We start from the raw sequence: 12,526 nt of genomic DNA on the forward strand, positions 1-12,526 counted from the left end.
TTGAACATAAAAGGATGCTGTACTTTGTCGAATGCTTTTTCTGCATCTATCGAGACGATCATATGGTTCTTATCTTTAAGTCTATTGATGTGGTCAATAATATTTATTGATTTCCGTATATTGAACCAGCCTTGAATCCCAGGGATGAATCCTACTTGATCATGGTGCACAATTTTTTTGATATACTTTTGTATTCGATTTGCCAGGATTTTATTGAGGATTTTTGCATCCATGTTCATTAGAGATATTGGTCTGTAGTTTTCTTTCTTTGAAGTGTCTTTGTCTGGTTTTGGGATCAGGGTGATATTGGCCTCATAGAATGAATTTGGAAGAGCTCCTTCTTTTTCTATTTCTTGAAATAGCTTGAAAAGTATTGGTATTAATTCTTCTTTGAAGGTTTTGTAAAACTCTGCTGTATACCCATCCGGTCCAGGGCTTTTCTTGGTTGGTAGTCTTTTGATGGCTTCTTCTATTTCTTCCTTTGTTATTGGTCTGTTTAAATTGTGTGTGTCTTCCTGACTCAATCTGGGCAGCTCATATGACTTAAGAAATTTATCGATGTCTTCACTGTCTTCTATTTTATTAGAATATAGTATTTCAAAATACTTTCTAATTATCTTCTGTATTTCTGTAGTGTCTGTTGTGATATTGCCTTTTTCATCCCATATGTTAGTAATTTGAGTTTTCTCTCTTCTTCTCTATGTTAGCATGGCTAAGGGTCTGTTGATCTTATGTATTCTTTCAAAGAACCAACTTTTAGTTTTATCAATTTTTTCAATGTTTTTTTTTTTTGTTTCAATTTTGTTGATTTCTGCTCTGATTTTAATTATTTCTTGTCTTCTGCTATATTTGCTGTTGTTTTGCTCTTCCTTTTCTAGGGTTTTGAGATGTAGTGTAAGTTCATTTATTTGTTGGTTTTTTCTTTTTTTGAGGAATGAACTCCAGGAAATGAATTTCCCTCTTAGAACTGCTTTCATTGTGTCCCATAGATTGCGGTATGTTGTGTCTGAATTGTCGTTTATCTCTAAGAATTTTTTGATTTCCTCCTTTATGTCTTCTGTAACCCATTGATCATTCAGTAACATATTGTTTATTTTCCATGTAGTGCTGGATTTTTCCTTCCTTCTTTTATCATTGATTTCCAGTTTCATTCCATTATGATCAGATATGGTGCATGGTATTATCTCCACACCTTTATATTTACTAAGAGTTGCCCTATGGCATAATATGTGATCTATCTTTGAGTAAGATCCATGTACTGCTGAGAAGAACGTGTATCCACTTGATGATGGATGATATATTCTATATATGTCGGTTAAGTCTAGGTTATTGATTATGTCATTGAGTTTTATAGTTTCTTTATTCAGCTTTTATCTGGAGGATCTGTCTAATGGTGAGAGTGGTGTGTTGAAGTCACCCATTATTATTGTGTTGTGGTCAATTTGACTCTTGAACTTGAGGAGAGTTTGTTTTATGAATGTTGCTGCACCATTATTTGGTGCATATAAATTGATAATTGTTATGTCTTGTTGGTGGATATAGTGTCCTTCTTTATCCCTTTTGATTAACTTAGGTTTGAAGTTGATTTTACTCGATATGAGTATGGCCACTCCTGCTTGCTTCCGAGGGCCATGTGAGTGGTATGATTTTTCCCAACCTTTCACCTTCAGCCTGTGTATGTCTTTTCCTATCATATGAGTCTCCTGAAGGCAGCATATTGTTGGGTTTGTTTTTTTGATCCAGGTTACTAGCCTGTGTCTCTTGATTGATGAGTTTAGTCCATTAACATTTAAGGTTACAATTGAAATATGATTTGTAATTCCAGTCATGTTTATTTATTTATTTATTTTAGTTTGGCTAGTTTTTACTTTTTGGTTTTTTTCTTCCCCCTTTACTGAGATACCTCCCGCTGTTGGTTTTGGGCACTATTTTTCCATTCCTCTTCTTGTAGAATTTTGCCCAAAATGCTTTGCAGTGCTGGTTTTTTGGCTGCAAATTCTTTTTTTTTTTTTTTTTTTTTTTTAAAGAAAGAGTGAGAGGAGAGAGAGAGAGAGAGAGAGAGAGAGAGAGAGAGAGAGAGAGAATTTTTTAATATTTATTTTTTTAGTTCTCGGCAGACACAACATCTTTGTTGGTATGTGGTGCTGAGGATCGAACCCGGGCCGCACGCATCCCAGGCGAGCGCGCTACCGCTTGAGCCACATCCCCAGCCCCAGCTGCAAATTCTTTTAACTTTTGTTTATCGTGAAAGATTTTAATTTCATTGTCAAATCTGAAGCTTAATTTTGCTGGATACAGTATTCTTGGTTGGCGACCATTATTTTTCAGCATTTGAAATACATTGTTCCAGGATTTTCTCGCTTTCAAAGTCTGTGATGAAAAATCAGCCGTTAACCTAATTGGTTTACCCCTGAATGTAATCTGCCTCTTTTTCCTCGTAGCTTTTAATATTCTCTCCTTGTTCTGTATGTTGGCTGTCTTCATAATTATATGTCTTGGAGTTGGTCTATTACAGTTTTGGATGTTTGGGGTCCTGTAGGCTTCCAGGATTTGGCAATCCATTCCATCTTTCATCTCTGGGAAGTTTTCTAGGATTATTTCATTTAATAGGTTGTGCATTCCTTTGGTTTGAACCTCTGTGCCTTCTTCTATCCCAATGACTCTCAAATTTGGTTTTTTTATGACATCCCATATCTCTTGGATAGATTGCTCGTGAGATTTAAGCATCTTTTCAGTGTTGACTATACTCTTTTCAAGTTGATAAACTTTGTCTTCATAATCTGATGTTCTGACTTCTACTTGATCTAGTCTATTTGTAATATTCTCGTTAGCGTTTTTAATCTGGTTTATGGTTTCTTGCATTTCTAAAATTACTGTTTGATTTTTTTTAAAGATCTCTATCTCCTGGTAAAGCTTGTTCTTTGCAGTTTGAATTTGTTTGTTTAGTTCGTTTTCAAAATATGCTTTCAATTCTTGGACTTGCTGTCTCATATCTTCTCTAAAATTCCGTTCCATCTGAGTTAGGTATGCCTTGATTTCTTTCCCTGTCCATGTTTCTGATGCTTCTAGGTCCTCCTGTAGATTTAAGTTGTCCTGCATTATCTGTAATCCTTTTTTCCCTTGTTTTTTCATGTTGTTCACGTTACTTTCCAGCTCTGTTTGACTGCTTTGTAACTGCTTTGTCCTATACATTTGTTTTTGCTTTGTTTATCTCTGTTGTCTCTCATTTGTGGTGGGAGATTATGCCTATAGATGTTGGGGTTTATTGTACTTTAGAGCTGATTCATTCAATTTATAAAGGGCTTCCGGATTTATATGCATATAGTGGTTTGTTTTTTGTTCTTAGGACTTTAGGTTAGGTGCTATGCAGGTATAAGGGTTAGTATGTCTTGGCTACTTTAGAAGATTGCTCTACTGAAGGGGGATACTAACCATTGATTAGATCAGGGTGTTGGTAGAAGCTAGGTATTTAGGAGCACTATAGACGGCCTTGAAACATTCACCTATTTGCATTTAGACATTTACACGAAATGGAGGACATAATGCTTGGGATGAAAGTTGGGGGGAAGGGGAAGGAAGGTGCTCTTGAAAAGAAAGAACGAGAGGGAGATAGATAGCATAGAGGAGAATGGAAAGAACAATAAAACTTGGAAGGGGAGAGAGAGAGGGAAAAAGGGAGAGAAAAAAATAAAATGAAATAAGAGATAAAATTAGGTCTTAGAGATCCATTTTCTTCTCTTCCCATAGGCAAAGCTGTGCCCTCTGGGCTGAGTTTTGCCCTCAATGTGTCAACAGCAATCCCTGTAAGGCGGCTCCTGGGAGTCTCTCAATCCTGTTGGTCCAGAGCCGTTTCACTTCTATGGCCCCTCCTCCCCTTCCTCCTGCCAGCCAGCCAGGTCCTGCTCACCGGAGGCAGTTCCCCAAGGATTTGGTTACACTTTCAGCCCCACTGAGTGCTCTATTTCCCTAATGACTGAGCACTCTCTCTGTCATTCATCTAAGCCCCAGTGCTGTGGAGCTGTGGTCTGGGAGTCAATAGTTTAATTTTTCTGTACCCCTTTGGTGGGCACACCTTCGGAATCTGGCGGCTAAGACCATTGGTGTCGCCGCTGGTGGTAATGGGACTTGGGGGTCGAGGATCCCCTCTGCTTCCCTCAGCCCCTACAGTCATGCCCACGTCACTGGCAGTAGGGGGAGTTGGGGGTCGAGAGCCCTTTGGCCCTTACGGTCATGCCCACGGAGAGATTTTGAAGTTTCCCAGTTGTTTGTATCTGATGTGGGTGGGAGTCACACACCTGCTAAAGTAGATTCCTCTGGGAAGGAATGTCTTTTTTTAATTAATTAATTAATTAATTTTTTTATTGTTGGTCATTCAAAACATTACATAGTTCTTAATATATCATATTTCACAGTTTGATTCAAGTGGGTTATGAACTCCCAATTTTACCCCATATACAGATTGCTGTATCACAACAGTTACACTTCCATTGATTTACATATTGCCATTCTAGTGTCTGATGTATTCTGCTGTCTATCCTATTCTCTACTATCCGCCCTCCCCTCCCCTCCCCTCCCCTCCCCATTTCTCTCTCTACCCCCTCTACTGTAAATCATTTCTTCCACTTGTATTATTCTTCTCTTACCCCTCCTTTCCTCTTATATGTAATTTTGTATAACCCTGAGAATCACCTTCCATTTCCATGCGATTTCCCTTCTCACTCCCTTTCCCTCCCACCTCTCATCCCTGTTTAATGTTAATCTTCTTCTCAAGCTCTTCGTCCCTACCCTGTCCTTGGTTACTCCCCTTATATCAAAGCAGTCATTTGGCATTTGTTTTTTAAGGATTGGCTAGCTTCACTTAGCATAATCTGCTCTAATGCCATCCATTTCCCTCCAAATTCTATGATTTTGTCATTTCTTAATGCAGAGTAATACTCCATTGTGTATAAATGCCACATTATTTTTATCCATTCATCTATTGAAGGGCATCTAGGTTGGTTCCACAATCTTGCTATCGTGAATTGTGCTGCTATGAACATCGATGTAGCAGTGTCCCTGTAGCATGCTCTTATTAGGTCTTTAGGGAATAGACCAAGAAGGGGAATAGCTGGGTCAAATAGTGATTCCATTCCCAGCTTTCCAAGAAATCTCCATAGTGCTTTCCAAATTGGCTGCACCAACTTGCAGTCCCACCAACAATGAACAAGTGTACCCTTTTCCCCGCATCCTCGCCAGCACTTGTTGTTGTTGGACTTCATAATGGCTGCCAATCTTACTGGAGTGAGATGGTATCTTAGGGTGGTTTTGATTTGCATTTCTCTGATTGCTAGCGATGGTGAGCATTTTTTCATGTACTTGTTAATTGATTGTATGTCCTCCTCTGAGAAGTGTCTGTTCAGGTCCTTGGCCCATTTGTTGATTGGGTTGTTTGTTATCTTATTATCTAATTTTTTGAGTTCCTTGTATACTCTGGATATTAGGGCTCTATCTGAAGTGTGTGGAGTAAAGATTTGTTCCCAGGATGTAGGCTCCCTGTTTATCTCTCTTATTGTTTCTTTTGCTGAGAGAAAACTTTTTAGTTTGAGTAAGTCCCATTTGTTGATTCTAGTTGTTAACTCTTGCGCTATGGGTGTCCTATTGAGGAATTTGGAGCCCGACCCCACAGTATGTAGATCATAGCCAACTTTTTCTTCTATCAGACGCCATGTCTCTGATTTAATATCAAGCTCCTTGATCCATTTTGAGTTGACTTTTGTGCATGGCGAGAGAAAGGGATTCAGTTTCATTTTTATGCAAATGGATTTCCAATTTTCCCAGCACCATTTGTTGAAGATGCTATCCTTCCTCCATTGTGTGCTTTTAGCCCCTTTATCAAATATAAGATAGTTGTAGTTTTGTGGATTGGTTACTGTGTCCTCTATTCTGTACCATTGGTCCACCTGCCTGTTTTGGTACCAGTACCATGCTGTTTTTGTTACTATTGCTCTGTAGTATAGTTTGAAGTCTGGTATCGCTATACCGCCTGATTCACACTTCCTGCTTAGCATTGTTTTTGCTATTCTGGGTCTTTTATTATTCCATATGAATTTCATGATTGTTTTATCTATTTCTACAAGAAATGCTGTTGGGATTTTGATTGGCATTGCATTGAACTTATAGAGAACTTTTGGTAATATCGCCATTTTGATGATGTTAGTTCTGCCTATCCATGAACAGGGTATATTTTTCCATCTTCTGAGGTCTTCTTCTATATCTCTCTTTAGGGTTCTGTAGTTTTCATTGTATAACTCTTTCACCTCTTTTGTTAGGTTGATTCCCAAGTATTTTATTTTTTTGGGGGGGGATATTGTGAATGGAGTAGTTGTCCTCATTTCAGTTTTAGAGGCTTTGTCGCTGATATACAGGAATGCATTTGATTTATGCGTGTTGATTTTATATCCTGCCACTTTGCTGAATTAATTTATTAGCTCTAATAGTTTCTTTGTAGACCCTTTTGGATCTGCTAGGTATAGAATCATGTCATCTGCAAATAGTGATAATTTAAGTTCTTCTTTTCCTATTTTTATGCCTTTAATTTCTTTCGTCTGTCTAATTGCTCTGGCCAGTGTTTCGAGGACTATGTTGAACAGAAGTGGTGAGAGAGGGCATCCCTGTCTTGTACCAGATCTTAGGGGGAATGCCTTCAATTTTTCTCCATTCAGAATAATGCTGGCTTGTGGCTTATCATAGATTGCTTTTACAATGTTGAGATATGATCCTGTTATCCCTAATTTTTCTAGAGTTTTGAACATAAAGGGATGCTGTACTTTGTCAAATGCTTTTTCTGCATCTATCGAGATGATCATATGGTTCTTATCTTTAAGTCTATTGATGTGGTGAATAACATTTATTGATTTCCGTATATTGAACCAGCCTTGAATCCCAGGGATGAATCCTACTTGATCATGGTGTATAATTTTTTTGATATGTTTTTGAATCCGATTCGCCAGAATTTTATTGAGGATTTTTGCATCTAGGTTCATTAGAGATATTGGTCTGTAGTTTTCTTTCTTTGAAGTGTCTCTGTCTGGTTTAGGCATCAGGGTGATGTTGGCCTCGTAGAATGTCTTTGGAAGTTCTCCCTCTTTTTCTATTTCCTGAAATAGCTTGAAAAGTATTGGTGTTAGTTCCTCTTTAAAGGTTTTGTAAAACTCTGCTGTATACCCATCCGGTCCTGGGCTTTTCTTAGTTGGTTGTCTTTTGATGGTTTCTTCTATTTCCTCTATTGTTATTGGTCTGTTTAGGTTGTCTATATCCTCCTGACTCAATCTGGGCAGATCATATGACTTAAGAAATTTATCTATGCCTTCACTATCTTCTATTTTATTGGAGTATAAGGATTCAAAATAATTTCTGATTATCTTCTGTATTTCTGAAGTGTCTGTTGTGATGTTGCCTTTTTCATCCCGTATGCTAGTAATTTGGGTTCTCTCTCTTCTTCTCTTCGTTAGCATGGCTAAGGGTCTGTCGATTTTATTTATTTTTTCAAAGAACCAACTTTTAGTTTTGTCAATTTTTTCAATTGTTTCTTTTGTTTCAATTTCATTAATTTCAGCTCTGATTTTAATTATTTCTTGCCTTCTACTTCTTTTGCTGTTGTTTTGCTCTTCTTTTTCTAGGATTTTGAGATGAAGTATGAGATCATTTACTTGTTGGTTTTTTCTTTTTTTAAGGAATGAACTCCAAGCAATGAATTTTCCTCTTAGAACTGCTTTCAATGTGTCCCATAGATTCTGATATGTTGTGTCTATCTTTTCATTTAACTGTAAGAAGTTTTTAATTTCCTCCTTGATGTCTTCTAAAACCCATCGATCATTCAGTAACCTATTGTTCATTCTCCAGGTTATGCATGATTTTTCCTTCCTTCTTTTATTGTTGATTTTCAGTTTCATTCCATTATGATCAGATAAGATGCATGGTATTATCTCTACTCCTTTATATTGTCTAAGAGTTGCCCTGTGACATAATATATGATCTATTTTTGAGAAGGATCCATGTGCTGCTGAGAAAAAAGTGTAACTACTTGATGTTGGGTGGTATATTCTATATATGTCAATTAAGTCTAGGTTGTTAATTGTGTTATTGAGTTCTATAGTTTCGTTATTTAACTTTTGTTTGGAAGATCTGTCCAGTGGTGAGAGAGGTGTGTTGAAGTGTCCCATGATTATTGTATGGTGGTCTATTAGACTCTTGAACTTGAGAAGAGTTTGCTTGATGAACGTAGCTGCACCATTGTTTAGGGCATATATATTTATGATTGTTATGTCTTGTTGGTGTATGGTTCCCTTGAGCAGTATGTAGTGTCCCTATTTATCCCTTTTGATTAACTTTGGCTTGAAATCTATTTTATTAGATGTGAGTATGGACACTCCTGCTTGTTTCTGCAGTCCATATTAGTGGTATGATTTTCCCCAACCTTTCACCTTCAGTCTATGTATATCTTTTCCTATCAAATGCGTCTCCTGTAGGCAGCATATTGTTGGGTCTTGTTTTGTGATCCATTCAACTAGCCTGTGTCTCTTAATTGGTGAGTTTAAGCCATTAACATTTAGGGTTATTATTGAGATATGTTTTGTTCTTCCAGCCATATTTGTTTATTAATGTTACTAAACCTGATTTGTTTTCCTCTTTGATTACTTTCCCCCCTTTACTGTCCTACCTCCACTGTTGATTTTCAATGTTATTTTCCATTTCGTCTTCCTGTAATGTTTTGCCAAGGATTTTTTGAAGAGATGGTTTTCTAGCTGCGAATTCTTTTAACTTTTGTTTATCGTGGAAGGTTTTAGTTTCATCTTCCATCCTGAAGCTTAATTTTGCCGGATACATGATTCTTGGCTGGAACCCATTTTCTTTCAGTGTTTGAAATATGTTATTCCAGGATCTTCTAGCTTTCAGAGTCTGTGTTGAGAGATCAGCTGTTATCCTGATTGGTTTACCCCTAAATGTAATCTGCTTCCTTTCTCTTGTAGCTTTTAAAATTCTCTCCTTATTCTGTGTCTAGGTGTGGATGTCTTATGATTTTGCACATTCGGCATCCTGTAGGCTTCTAGGATTTGGGATTCTGTCTCATTCTTCAAGTCTGGGAAGTTTTCTCGTATTATTTAATTGAATAGATTGTTTATTCCTTTGGTTTGGAGTTCTGTGCCTTCCTGTATCCCAGTGACTCTTAAGTTTGGTCTTTTAATGTTATCCCATATTTCTTGGATGTTCTGCTCATGGTTTCTTAGCAGACTTGCTGAGCTGTCTATGTTCTTTTCAAGTTGAAATACTTTGTCTTCATTGTCTGATGTTCTATCTTCTAAGTGATCTACTCTGCTGGTAGTATTCTCAATTGAGTTTTGAAGTTGGTTTATTGCTTCCTGCATTTCTAGGATTTCTATTTGTTTGTTTTTTATTACCTCTATCTCCCTGTGAAATTGATCTTTTACTTCCTGGATTTGTTTATGTAGTTCCTTGTCAAAGTGATCTTTCATTGTCTGATTTTGCTGTCTCATGTCTTCCTTGAGACTCCAGAACATCTGAAGCATGTATATCCTGAACTCTTTATCTGACATTCCATCTGTTGCAGCTATTACCTCTTCTAAAGTTGAGTTGACCTGCATTGCTTGTGGTCCTTTCTTTCCTTGTCTTTTCATACTGCTCATGTTTCTTTCTGCTTGGTGAAAATGTTGTGTTTTTGAAATTTTCCCCTTTTTATTTATATTGCTCTTGTATAGTTGGTGAATCTCCCTTGCAGGGCGGGTAGTGGCTGTGCTCCTCCTCTAATTAGGGTGATCTGTCTACCACGCTGGTCGGTCGCAGGTCTGCCCGCCCTGCGGGCACGGGTGGCGGCTCTGCTCTGCCCCCACTCCAACTGTGGTGACGTAACTACCACGCCCTCGGGTCGTTCGTCCTGATCCGGGTGTGGGCGGCGGCTGTGCTCGGCCCCTACTCCAATTGGTGTGACGTGTCTACCACGCTGGCAGGCCTCTAGGCCTGTTCCGCCAGTGGGTCGCAGGTCTGCCTACCTTGCGGGCTTGGGCGGCAGTTCTGCTCAGCCGCCACTCCCAGTGGTGGTACCTGACTGCCTCTCCAACGGGTCGCTCGGCCTTTTCCGGACATGGGCGGCGGCTCTGCTCCACCCCCACTCCAACCAGTGTGACGTGACTGCCTCGGTGCTACTTGTCCACCACGCTGGCAGGCTACCGGGCCTGTCCTGCCAGTGGGTCGCAGGTCTGCCTTCCTTGCAGGCTCAGACGGCGGCTCTGCACAGCCCCTACTCCAAATGGGGTGACTTGGCTACCGCACCGTCGGGTCGCTGGTCCTGTTCTAGGCGTGGGCGGCTACTCTCTTCAGCCCCAGCTGCAGTTGGGGTGTCGTGATACCACGCCGGTGGGTCACTTGGCCTGCTCTGGGCACAGGCGGCAGCTCCACTTTGCCCCCCTGGCCCCCACAGCACCCAGCAGGACCCGGACTGAGAAGCAGTCACCGCAGGTTCCCCAGCCCTGGGCCAAAGCAGCTTCAGGAGCCAGAACCCGGCCTCTCCGATCCCGGCCACGCTCCGCTAGGAGCAGGCTCCAAGGAGCGACCCCCACGGCTTCCCCAGCCCCAGGCCAAAGCTGCCCCGGGAGCCAGAGCCCGGCCTCTCCAAGCTCTCCGAGCTGGGTGCACGCTCCCCTGGGAGCAGGCTCAAAGACGCAGTCCCCGCGGGCTCCCCAGCCCCGGGCCAAAACTGTTCCGGGAGTCAGAGCCCAGCCGCCCCTAGCTCAGCGCACTCTCTACTCAACACACAGTCTCTGCAGGTTCCCCAGCCCTGGGCCAAAGCAGCCCGGGGAACCAGAATCCGGCCGCTCAGAGACTGATGCACACCTTGCCAGGAGCGAGCCCCAAGGAGTATTCTCCACAGGTTCTCCAGCCCCGAGCCTGAGCGATCTGTCTGCGAGACGCAGGCAAATACCAGCCTGAAATCATCTGTTCCGTAGCTGAATGAGCTGAGATCAGTAGAAAACAGGGATGATTACATCAGCTCTCCAAGATGGCGGCTGCTGTCCTCCTTCGTGGTCCGACCGGTGTCGAGAATCTTACTGGACCACTTCTCTCCTCTGTCTCAAAGCCAGAACTCAGCACTAAGCACGGCCATTGCACCACTGGCAGGAGCCCCCAGAATCCGCATCGCTGCACTCCCGCTCCGGCACCTCGCCGCTTCCCAGCGCGCGCCGCAGACTCCAGCTGCGGGGCGGTCCGCAGATCAGGCAATGCGACCCTCCATGCGGAGAAATCGCCAGCGTCCGAGCCCCCGCAGCCGAACCTTGCGCGATTCACTAGATTCTGGAGCACCTCAATTTCACTGGAAATTCCCAACAAGACAGCCTTCAGCTGTTTCACCTCGTCTTTCTCCCGCACAGTGACGTGGCGCACTGGGGTGATGCACTCCCTTCGCCGCCATCTTTTTCTCCGGGAAGGAATCTCTTTGGCCGAACTTTGGTGACTTCCCCTCTCTGCTATGGCGGGCCCCTGGCTCCTTGCCGGAGTGTCCGAAGGGAGGGGTGGAACTGGCTTGTCTCTGGTCTGACACAGTCTCTGGTTTTAGTTCCCAGTTTGCTATTTCATAAAGGTTTGGTTAGATTCCCTTCACGTCTTCTGGGAGGCGAGCCATTTGCCGGGTGGGTGGGGCCGTTAGCAGAGCCGGGAGGGTGCGGGCCGTCTGCCGGGCCAGGCGGGGACCCTTCTTGCTGCGCTGGGCTGCTGGGGCCGCTTGTAGAGCCGGGCAGGCGGCGCCTGCGTGGCTAAGAGCCAGGTGGGCGGGGTGGCCGTTCACAGAGTGGGCAGGGCCGCCAGGAGAGCCGTGATGGCGGGGGCTGTCTGCCGGCTGGGCGGGGACCCTTCTTGCCGTGCTGGGCCGCCGGGGGCCGCTTGTAGAGCCGGGCAGCTGCGGCCCCGTGGCTAAGAGCCAGGCGGGCGGGGTGGCCGTTCACAGAGCGAGAGCGGGGCTGCCAGGAGAGCCGGGATGGTGGGGCCGTCTGCCGGGTCGGGCGGGGACCCTTCTCGCTTCGCTGCTCCAGGCCGCCGGCCGCTTATAGAAGCGGCCGGTGGACGCGGGATTGGACCTCTGCGCCCGCGTGGCCGGCCAAGATTCACTTGTCTGGGACAAACTGTCACTTCTAATAAACTTACTAATTCCCGGCAGGTCTCCTTTTAACGGAATTTTGCTAGAAGTTCCTCAGTAGGTAGAATGTAGCTGTTTTAATGGGTCTTTCTGATCCCATTAATGTGGAGATACTGGAAGTGCTGCTTCCTCGCCGGCCGCCATGTTGGATCCGCTGTGTACATTTTAATTCACATATAGAAACTCATACTTCCTTTCTAAAATGTCAAGAATATCTATATGCTATCCTTCTCTACAAAACAAAGAATTTAGTATGCATTTATTTCCTTATATACTGGTCCTTGCTCCCCCACCCACCCAACTACTATATTAATAATTTATGGAATTTCATTTCCAAATTGT

The sequence above is a fragment of the Spermophilus citellus genome (assembly GCF_964194105.1).
Source record: "Spermophilus citellus genome assembly, chromosome: 3".
Taxonomy (NCBI): Eukaryota; Metazoa; Chordata; class Mammalia; order Rodentia; family Sciuridae; genus Spermophilus; species Spermophilus citellus.